The sequence below is a fragment of the Triticum aestivum genome, unplaced genomic scaffold (genome assembly GCF_018294505.1).
Source record: "Triticum aestivum cultivar Chinese Spring unplaced genomic scaffold, IWGSC CS RefSeq v2.1 scaffold126759, whole genome shotgun sequence".
Classification (NCBI taxonomy): domain Eukaryota; kingdom Viridiplantae; phylum Streptophyta; class Magnoliopsida; order Poales; family Poaceae; genus Triticum; species Triticum aestivum.
Window position 1 is genome coordinate 17960 of NW_025225428.1, and position 9821 is coordinate 27780.

Genomic DNA, 9821 nt, shown 5'->3' on the forward strand with positions numbered 1-9821 from the left:
CCTTTGTTACACTGTTTGTCATCATGCCACGTGTGGCTGAAATAAACTCAAAACAGACAATACAGATGGATCAAAACCCCAATTATACAGCTACAGAGCTATAGTTTGGTGTCCCCAAATTGGGCAAGAACCTATTGAAGACATGACTAATTACACGGCTTTGCCACATAAAAATCGAGATGTCACTCCTATCAAGATTATATTTTATAAGACCATAGTTGCTTAAACATCATCTATACTAAATAAAGCAACAAACTATTGGAATGATTCCTCGACGCAATTACTACTAATTAATACGCATCTGAACAGGAGATCAATGGTGAGATGGAGAGAAATAACCTTGATGGCGACGGAGCGGAAGTGTGTGGCGATCAGACGATGATGTAGACGGTGCAGATACGATTTGACTGTATTCAAGCCGTATAACACTGAGAAAAGGAAAAGAGGGCAAAATGGGCTGATCCAGACGATGATGTAGCGACGGCGACGATATGAGTTGCGCGCGCAACTACGTAGTTACGAATAGACATATTCGTGCCCGGACCGTACGTGACCTTCGTTTCCACCGGCATCGCGACCTCCTACCCCACTACGTACCTATGAGGCTATGACCTATCTATCTCGACTAGGAGTAGGCCTATGCTTCAGTGGCGTCGCATCGCTCGCAGCTGCCTCCGTCGGCGATAGAATGCACGCACCAACGCCACGAGCTATTCTTGAAAGCAAATTGTTGAAAATGAAGCAACTCTGACGACACGTCCACTTGAACAGAAAATCGCCACACAACATCAACAGTGCGTGTCCCATCAAGATCGGATCACATCAGATCAGAATCAGATCGCTTTGAGCACTTTCTCTAAGTTGGAATGCTTTGAGCACTTTCTCTAAGTTGGAATGTGCCTTCGAGGGATCACTTTTTACCCCACCACACTCGCTCTTTCTACACGCCCAATTATTACTACTAGACTTTATGCTACTACACTGACCAACCATTCTTTGGAAGAAGAAGAAAAAGAGTGTTTATATGTTCAAATTTGCAAACAACAACTCCTGCACTGTGCCTTTTGTTTGGTTGCCTTTTGTTTAAGCTACACCTACCGATTCTGGATTCTAGGTATCACAAAATCAGGAAGACAAACATATACTCACTCTGTCTCAAAATAAATGTCTACGGAGCCCTCAACTGTGAGTGAGTCACCACGAAGAGAAGAAGCCATACATGACGAACCGTAATGCTTCAAGGCAGTGCCTTCAGGAAGGACATGACACCGGAGCGCCGCCACCATCAGATCCAAAGATCAAAAGTTTTTCCCCGGAGCAACACGGAGGACGGAGAGAAACCGCAACGACACCTTGCCCATAGGCGCCACGTCGTCAGCATGGTAGAGCCAGAGAGGATTTTCACCCCGGCAAGACCTCTTCGCCTCCAAGGCAGAATAGAACATGCAACGAGGGCGCCTGCTGCACCACCCACCTCCCCTCGGTCGTCGTACACTTGCCGCCACACCGCCCACGCAACCATGACAACAAGCCACCACCCGAGCTGTGAGCCCCGCCCACGGGCATCGCAGCTCCCACCACCAAGGCCGCTGCCTCGGTATCCATGGCCCCAACTCCATCTCCGCCCCATGCTTGAGCAACGACGACCAAATGAAAGGGCGGGAAGGCACCTCCTTCCCACCCTAGGTCCATGTCCACCCTAGCTGCCACCGCCCCGCCTTGCCACAGCCGGGCAAAAGACGAGCTCCCAGCGGCCCATGTCCACCAAACGGAAGGCAAGGTTGCTCTGAGGCCCTCCCAGCGATGAAGCAAACCCTAAACAGTGACCCACCCCGATCCCACATATATTCGTCCTCACCCGCTCGTCGGACCAAACCCTAGCCAGTCCACTCTACTCCACTCCGAGGGGCTCGGGCGAGCGCCGGACATGGACACGATTGTGGAGCCCAACGAGCGCCGGCTTAGAGATTTAGGCTAGGCTTTACGTGTGTTGAATGTAATTGTATGTATTTGATTGAAGTTTCACAATTGATATATCTGATTGTGAAAGAAAAGATTTAAGGTGGGGCCAGCTTTGTTGTAGATGCTCTAACTAGCTGGTAAATAAAAATAAAAGCGGTGAAACCAAACAGTCGCGTGATTCACGGATGCAAACAGTAGTAGCAATAAGTAAAGACTTAAAAGTCGGAAAAACAATACGATATTGTAGGTAAAGACTTTGGGGTAGTAAAAAAGAAGACTCCAAGGTAGGTGAAGTCAGTCAAGGGAAATAAAACTACACTCCCTCGGTTTCTAGATATATGTCTTTCTACTACATCTACATACATCCGTATGTGATTTATAATGAAATCTCTACATTTATACTTTCCCGTTTCTAAATATAAGTTTTTTTAAGAGATTTTGATATGGACTACATATGGATGTATATAGATACAGTTTAGAGTGTAGATTCACTCGTTTTTGCTCCGTGTAGTCTATATTAAAATATCTAAGAGCATCTACAGTCGGGCATCCTAAACCTGCCTCAAACGCCCAGGTGGCCCGTCCGGTCACTGACTGTTCACGAAAATGTGACTCAGTGGGGCACCTTAAACGGGCCTCAAATGCCCAGACTATCCGGCACCCTTCATATCCAGCCCAAGTATCGGCCGCCCCCGTCACATCAGCCCGGCCCACCCTGACCCTACTCCGTCCCCACAAATATCCCCAATCCGGAAACTCTAGGTCACTCCGCTCTAGCTCTGTCTCTTCTTCTCCCCTCCGAGTTCTTCAATTCGATCCATTCGACAGCTCTGACGACCCCGGCGAACATGTTGAGCGTCGGCAGCCGCTCTGACTCCGACATTGACATCGACAAGGAGTTCCCCCTCCGCATTGCACTCGAGAGGTCCAAGGTGGGCATGAGGGCAGTTCGAGATCGGCTCCCTCGCCTCTTCCCCGCTGACTCAGCGAGGGCGCCGACTCTGGCTCCTCCCGGCTCGCGCGCAGCTCAGCGAGGGCTGCGCAGTCCCTGCCTCCCCCACGACGGCCCCTGTCGGCTCTCGGCCCGGTTGTTGCTCCCCTGCGTGGGCAGCGTTGGGTGCTTGTGCCCGCCCATCCAGCTCGGACGCGCGCCGAAGTAGGAGGCGCGCGCCGCCCGCCGCGAGAGGCAGAGGGAAAAGGAGAGGGGCGCGTCGGAGAGCTCTGTCTGCCGCCACCGCAGGTTACCTGTGGAGCCTGACGAGGACGAGCGGCTCCTCGCTTGGGTTTTACCGTCGGTCGCTTACGACGGCGGAGACGGACGCTCGGCAGCTCTGTCGGAAAAAACGCAAAGGCTCTCCGGCGTGCCATCGAGCAGTCTGAGCGCGAGGCCAAGAAGTAGGCGACGGAGGTGAACAATTGTGCCATCCTATGTTTGATTCTGTGTGCGTTGACTGATCTACATAGTTTGATCGACGTTGCATGGTTTAGTATCGATATATAGGGGTTCTAATATGAGATACACAGATGTGGAGGACATAATTTAAGGAGTGTCAGGTCAGTGCATGCGGATACGCGGGCTCTAAAAGAACTTATTTATGTTTAGAAATGAAGGGAGTATTTAGAAACGGAGTGAGTATATATATACTGTAGTCCAGATGGGATGGGAGCTCTCAATTATTACCGGGCAACAGTGCGCGGCCGATGGATCTAGATCCAGAGGTGGTGACAACTACCACTGTCCACTAGTACGTGCACCCTCACTCACTCTCTCAAAGCTAAGGGTGCGTTTGGTTGCAAGGGCGGTCATGAATGGGTTGGGATCATTCAGAAAATAGACATGTTTGGTTATAAAGCACATGAATGGTTCGAGCCAAAAAAAGAGAATATGCCATGAAGATGCTGAACCGTTCCACCCAACCAAATCGGTCGAATCAAATGGCCACCCTTTGCATGCATGACTATGTGAGCATGACTGGTGGTCCCGTCCTAAATAATTAGCTCACCACTTATATTCAGCCAAACACATGAATTGAATGGTTCAATCCCAAAAAAATTGAACGGTCCCAACCCATTCATACGACACCTTCAGCCAAACGCATCCTAAGCTAGCTGAGCTGGGCGGTGCTCTCTGCTCCCCACCTCTGCTGCTCTCACCTCCGCCTCGCCGTCCTCTCCGGGAACGCAGCCCCGGTCGCTTCCACTCCGGCTGTCCGGCAACGCACTCCTGTCACCTCGCCCTCTCACCGCGGCGACGTCGGCTCCCGGATCTGAACCAGCCGCAACCTACCGCCGCCGGACAGCAGCAGGTCAGGTCAGCGCTCCCTCTCTCTCTCTCTCTCTCTCTCTCTAACCAATTGTTAGGGCCGACTAGACTAGTATTGGATTTGTGAGATTTGAGTGCTCCAGGATGAATGCCTAGCTAGGCCTAGCTTTGGTTGAGAAACGCGCAAGTTTCCTTTAAGCAATAGTATTACGTGCTGGTGCTACCGTCGTGGATTTGGAAATTAAAGAAATATGAAAAGGAGGATGCCTAAGTTTGGATTTGAAAAATACTGAAAGCAATATGGAATGGATTTTGCGAGATTTGAATAACGATATGTAGGTAAATGCGTAATATAAGTTTGGTTGACCACACAGAAACAAATAAACAACATCTCTTTAACCATTTTTATTTTATTTATGTGCTTAATTAATTCCCATATATAGTTGGTAGTATAAAGTTAAAGAATGTGACTGCAAATTCCTGGCCTCATGCCTTCCTTTATATTTCTCTTGTGATTGCAAATTCTCAACAGGTACCCATCCCTGGCCTGCTGTGCTGCGACTCAACCCCCCATTTGCAGCAGCAGCAGCAGCAGCTAGGTAGTAGGCAGCGGCATCTGTCACCGGCAGCAAAGGCAGGCAGGCGGTGCGCTCGCGCCAACGTACGTACTATGCACGCACTCCGCCCCTTTAGTTTGCAGCTTCCAGCAGCCGCTTTAACTTTTAACATCAAATTCCTTTTGATTCCTTGATTGATGCAGGCGCCACGTGTCGTCCATCCCTGCATCACGCCAGAGGATGGCCGTCGTGGCCCTCGGCGCGGCGCAATGGGTGGTGGGGAAGGCGCTAGCCCCCGTCGCAGATGGCGTGCTGGAGGCTTGGGCAGCCACCAAGAACTTTGGTCCCAACGTCTAGGCCCTCAGGATGGAACTGCTGCTCGTGCAAGCAACGCTTGAAAATGCCGGCCGCAAGGAGATCGGTGGCCCGGCCATGGAGGAGCTGTTGCAGAGGCTGCGGGACTCGGCGCACAATGCCCAAGACTTGCTGGACGAGCTGGACTACTTCCGCATCCACGACGAGCTCCATGGCACGTACAATGCTGCCGACCAGCATGACAAGGGTGGCTTCCACGACCTTGCCCTCAATGCTCGCCACACTGCCAAAGCTGTTGGCAAACTGGTTAGCTGTTGCCCTTGGCAGCATGCTAAGCGCCGGCAGAGGTCACCCGGCGAATCCTCCTCAGCACAAGACACCAATCAAGAAGTCAGCGGATGCATGCCCAAGCTGATTGGTAAACTCCTACCTTGCTCATCCTCCCAGGATCCACATATTCGTGAGAAAGATTGTGGCAGTGTGCAAGAAATGGCAAAGTTTGAGTTTAATAGGGTTGATTTCTCTCGAAAGATGAAGGACATCATAGAGAAATTGCAGCTTGTGCGGAAGAATGTTAATGGCCTTTTGCAGAGTTGTGACCCTAGAAGTGTCTCAGACATTGCCCAGTGTCGTCCTATCACCAAGGGTCGAATTGATGAGCCAAAACTGTATGGGAGGGACCGTGTCATGGATAGCATTATACAGAACATCACCAAGGGTCAATACGGTGACAAGGGTATAACTGTGCTTCCGGTTGTTGGTTCAGGGGGAATGGGGAAGACAACTCTCATACAACACGTATATCGCAGCCAACAAGTGCAGGAACACTTTCCAGTCATGATCTGGATATGTGTGTCACTCCATTTCAATCTGGATAAGGTGCTAGAGCAGATTAAAACATGTACCCCTGCAGTTGAAAAGGAAAAAAGTGGCAGTACAACTGAAGATTTGATTGAGCAAAGATTAAAATCTAAAAGGTTCTTACTTGTATTGGATGATATATGGAAGATTAATAATGGGAATGACTGGGGAAAATTATTGTCGACACTCAATAAATCAAAGGAAAAGGGTTCCATGATTCTCGTCACAACTCGGTTTCAAGCAATAGCAAAGAAGGTTGAAACACCTGGCCACTCAATTAAGCTGAATGGTTTAGAGTGTAAAGAGTTTAGAAAGTTATTCCTTGCATTTGTCTTTGGTGATGAGCAATATCCAAGGGATAAACAATTTTTGCTTGAGACTGGAGATAAGATAATGGAAAAACTAAAGGGCTCCCCTCTTGCGGCAAAAACGGTTGGTAGATTACTGAGTAAAGACCTTAGTTTGCGTCACTGGAAAAGGGTCCTAAAAAGTAAAGGATGGGAGAAGCAGAACGATGACAATGCAATTATGCCTGCCTTGAAGCTTAGCTATGACTTTCTTCCTTTCCATCTGCAACAATGTTTTGCCTATTCTGGATTGTTTCCTGAAGATTACAATTTCAGAAGTGACGAGCTGATCAGTCTATGGATTGGACTAGATATTTTGAAACCCAATGGGCAAGACCAAATATTTGAAGACATAGGTCTGAGCAATTTAAATGAGTTAGTCATCCATGGATTTTTCAGAGAAGAGAAAACTTATTATGGTATGCGTTATGTTATGCATGACCTGCTGCATGATTTGGCATTGAAGGTTGCATCTCATGATTGTCTTAGTCTAAGTCTCCCTAGTGTTGGATCAGTAGAGATTCAGCCAACCACCCGTCACTTGTCTATAAGCACATATGGTTTAGGTAAATATGATGAAGTGTCTGGTAAAAAATTGAAGAGTGAATTGGAAGAACTAAAGACAAGATTTAAGGTTGAAGAATTGCAAGCATTGATGTTATTTGGAAAAATGGATGAAGGTTTTTTCAAGATATTTGGTGATTTTTTGGGGGAAGTGAACACTCTTCGTGTTCTTCATTTGCCCAAAATGCTTTGTCCCGTGGAGTTCATGTTACATAACTTTTCGGGACTTCTCCACCTACGATACCTATGTCTAGGGACACATGACATCCAGATTCATTTACCACTTAGCATCTCTAAAATTTATCATTTAAGGATTCTAGATCTTAAATGGTGGAATGGCAGTCGTGATTTGCCTGATGACATGAGCAACCTTGCCAAATTGTGCCATTCTTATGTCCCAAATGATGATAAGCTTCATTCTGATATTTATAATGTGGGAAAGCTTAAACTCTTAGAAGAGTTAAAGGTATTTGAAGTCAATAAAAAATGTGAAGGGTTTGAACCAAAGCAACTAGAGCACTTGACCAAGCTAAGGGAGCTTGGCATCTACAACCTTGAGAAGATAGATACAACAGAAGAAGCAGCTCAAGCAAAACTGATGGAGAAAAATTACTTGAGGAGGTTAACATTGGACTGGGATAGTAAGCGATCTAGTATTGATCCTGGTGTGGAAGCAGCGGTTCTTGAGAGCCTTCATCCACATGGAGATCTTCAGGTGTTGTGCATTAGAGGGCACGGAGGTCCTTCTTGTCCATCATGGCTGGGTGATGAGTTCGCTGCTGAAGGTCTACAAGCTCTTTATCTGTATGGTGTTTCTTGGGAAGTTTTTCCTTCTTTAGGGAAGGCGTGGGATCTTCGTGAATTAAGGTTTGAGCATATTGCCAGGCCGAAGGAGTTTACTATAGAGAAAAGCTTTTGCATGCTAATAAAGTTTGAACTCATTGGCCTAGGAAGTTTTGAAAAATGGATTTTCCCAGCTGAACGAGATTCTTCCCTGGATGGAGAGCGGTTGCCAACGGATGCTCATACGTTCCCTCTCTTGCAAGTGCTGATTATTAAAGAGTGCCCGAAATTCTTAGAGTTTCCAATTTCAAACCATATTCTTTATCCTAAACTACAGGAGCTCAAGATACAGGACTGTCCAGAATTCTTGTCTCCCATCTCCTGGACTGAAAGTCTGCGTAATGTCGAGTTAGCAAATGTGAAACTATTAAAGAGGTTTACATACTCAGGATCATCCGGTGGAGCAGAATTGAAAATTACCGGAGAGAGTGATCTGCTTAGCTTAGACCAAGTGTTACTTTTCAGTAAAGAAACAGGTATTGAGAAGCTGACACTGGACAAGTGCCCACCTCTGGAGTTGAAGCACCTTCTGATGCTAACCTCGCTGAGGACATTGATTGTAAAAGAATCAGTTGGTCTAGTTGGACCACTAGGAGGAGGTCAGAGTGATGTGGAATGGCAGCTCCCTGTTGAGTATATCAAGATCTACAAATTAAATGGTAATACTGGCAAGGAACTGACAGAGCTCCTCCCCCACCTCCCAAAGCTCTCCAAATTGGTAATATGGTGGTGTAAAAGCATAAAAAAGCTGGTAGTGGGGGTGGATGTGCAACAAACAACACAAGAAGCATCAGAGATGGGGGGAGGTGAAATAACAGCAGCAGCAGAGGAAGAGGATGATGGGGTGCTGCTCCTCCCAGCTCATCTCTGTGACTCACTACGGGAATTGTGGTTCAATTACTGCCCAGAGCTGGTCCTGGTTGACCCTCCAACTCTTGTTCCTGGTGGAGGATGGCTCCAAGCCTTGCGATCCCTCCAGAGATTAACAATACGATGGTCCCCAAAGTTTCTATCCACCTTCTCCTTTTCCCGTTACCTTTTTCCTTCCTCCCTGCAGTTCCTGGAGCTTGTGGGTGTGCAAGGTATGGGAACACTGGAGCCCCTCTCAAACCTCTCCTCTCTTATCAGATTAGAATTGGGTAATTGTGGAGAGGATCTGAAATGTCAGGTCTTGTGGTCTCTCATTACCACCGGCGGCCAACTCAAGGAATTAGAAGTCAGGGGAAGCCATAGATTTTTTGCTGATCGGGATCCCAATCCCAGACGGGCTTTGGAGGATGCTGAGGGAGGTGAAGAGCAGCAGACACAGATTGTTTCATCCACACTGCATGAGCTCGGGACAGATGACATAGCAGGATTTCTTGCTGCACCCGTCTGTAGATTCCTCTCTTCCTCCCTCACCAAGCTGAAACTTCGAGGGAATTGGTGTGAAGGGATGGAGCGGTTCAGCAAGGAGCAAGAGGACGCCCTTCAACTCCTCTCCTCCCTCCAGGAACTTGACTTTTCATGTTTCAAGGACCTTCACCAACTCCCTGCAGGGATGAGCAACCTTACCAGCCTCAAGAAATTAACAATCTATGAATGTCCAGCCCTCTCATCATTGCCCAAGGATGGCCTCCCCAAATCACTGCAAGAGCTAAATGTCGGATTGTGCAGCAACCAGCAGATAAGACAGGAGTGCCGCGGATTAGAGGGAACCATCCCGAAAATCGTACTATAATGATCCAAGGTAACACAAACATACTTTATTGTGTTTTTCCACTTTGCCCTTTTGTTGCAATCTTGCTTAATAACAGTGTGTTTGTTCCCATCCACTGTGCAGGACAATGCCTTGTACATTCTTTCAGCCCTGTAGAGTCCAACTCTTTTCATGACATGAGGGTCTTGTGGCCGTCGTCTTCCTTCCTATACAAAATTCTGGTGAGTACATCTAAACTGAAACTTTACTCCTACTGTGCCATATTAATAATACCAACTTCCACTGCTATATTAGAAAGTACTCCCTCCATCCGGAAATACTTGTCATCAAAATGGATAAAAGAAGAAGTATCTAGACGTATTTTAGTTCTAGATACGTTCATTTTTATCCATTTTGATGACAAGTATTTT

At 47.4% G+C, this 9821-nt stretch overlaps 1 pseudogene; it reads left to right on the forward strand.

The window, feature by feature from the left end:
* The first annotated feature begins 4991 nt into the window (after positions 1 to 4991).
* LOC123172188 (disease resistance protein RGA2-like) lies at positions 4992 to 9740 on the forward strand (annotated as a pseudogene).
* Positions 9741 to 9821: the final 81 nt, after the last annotated feature.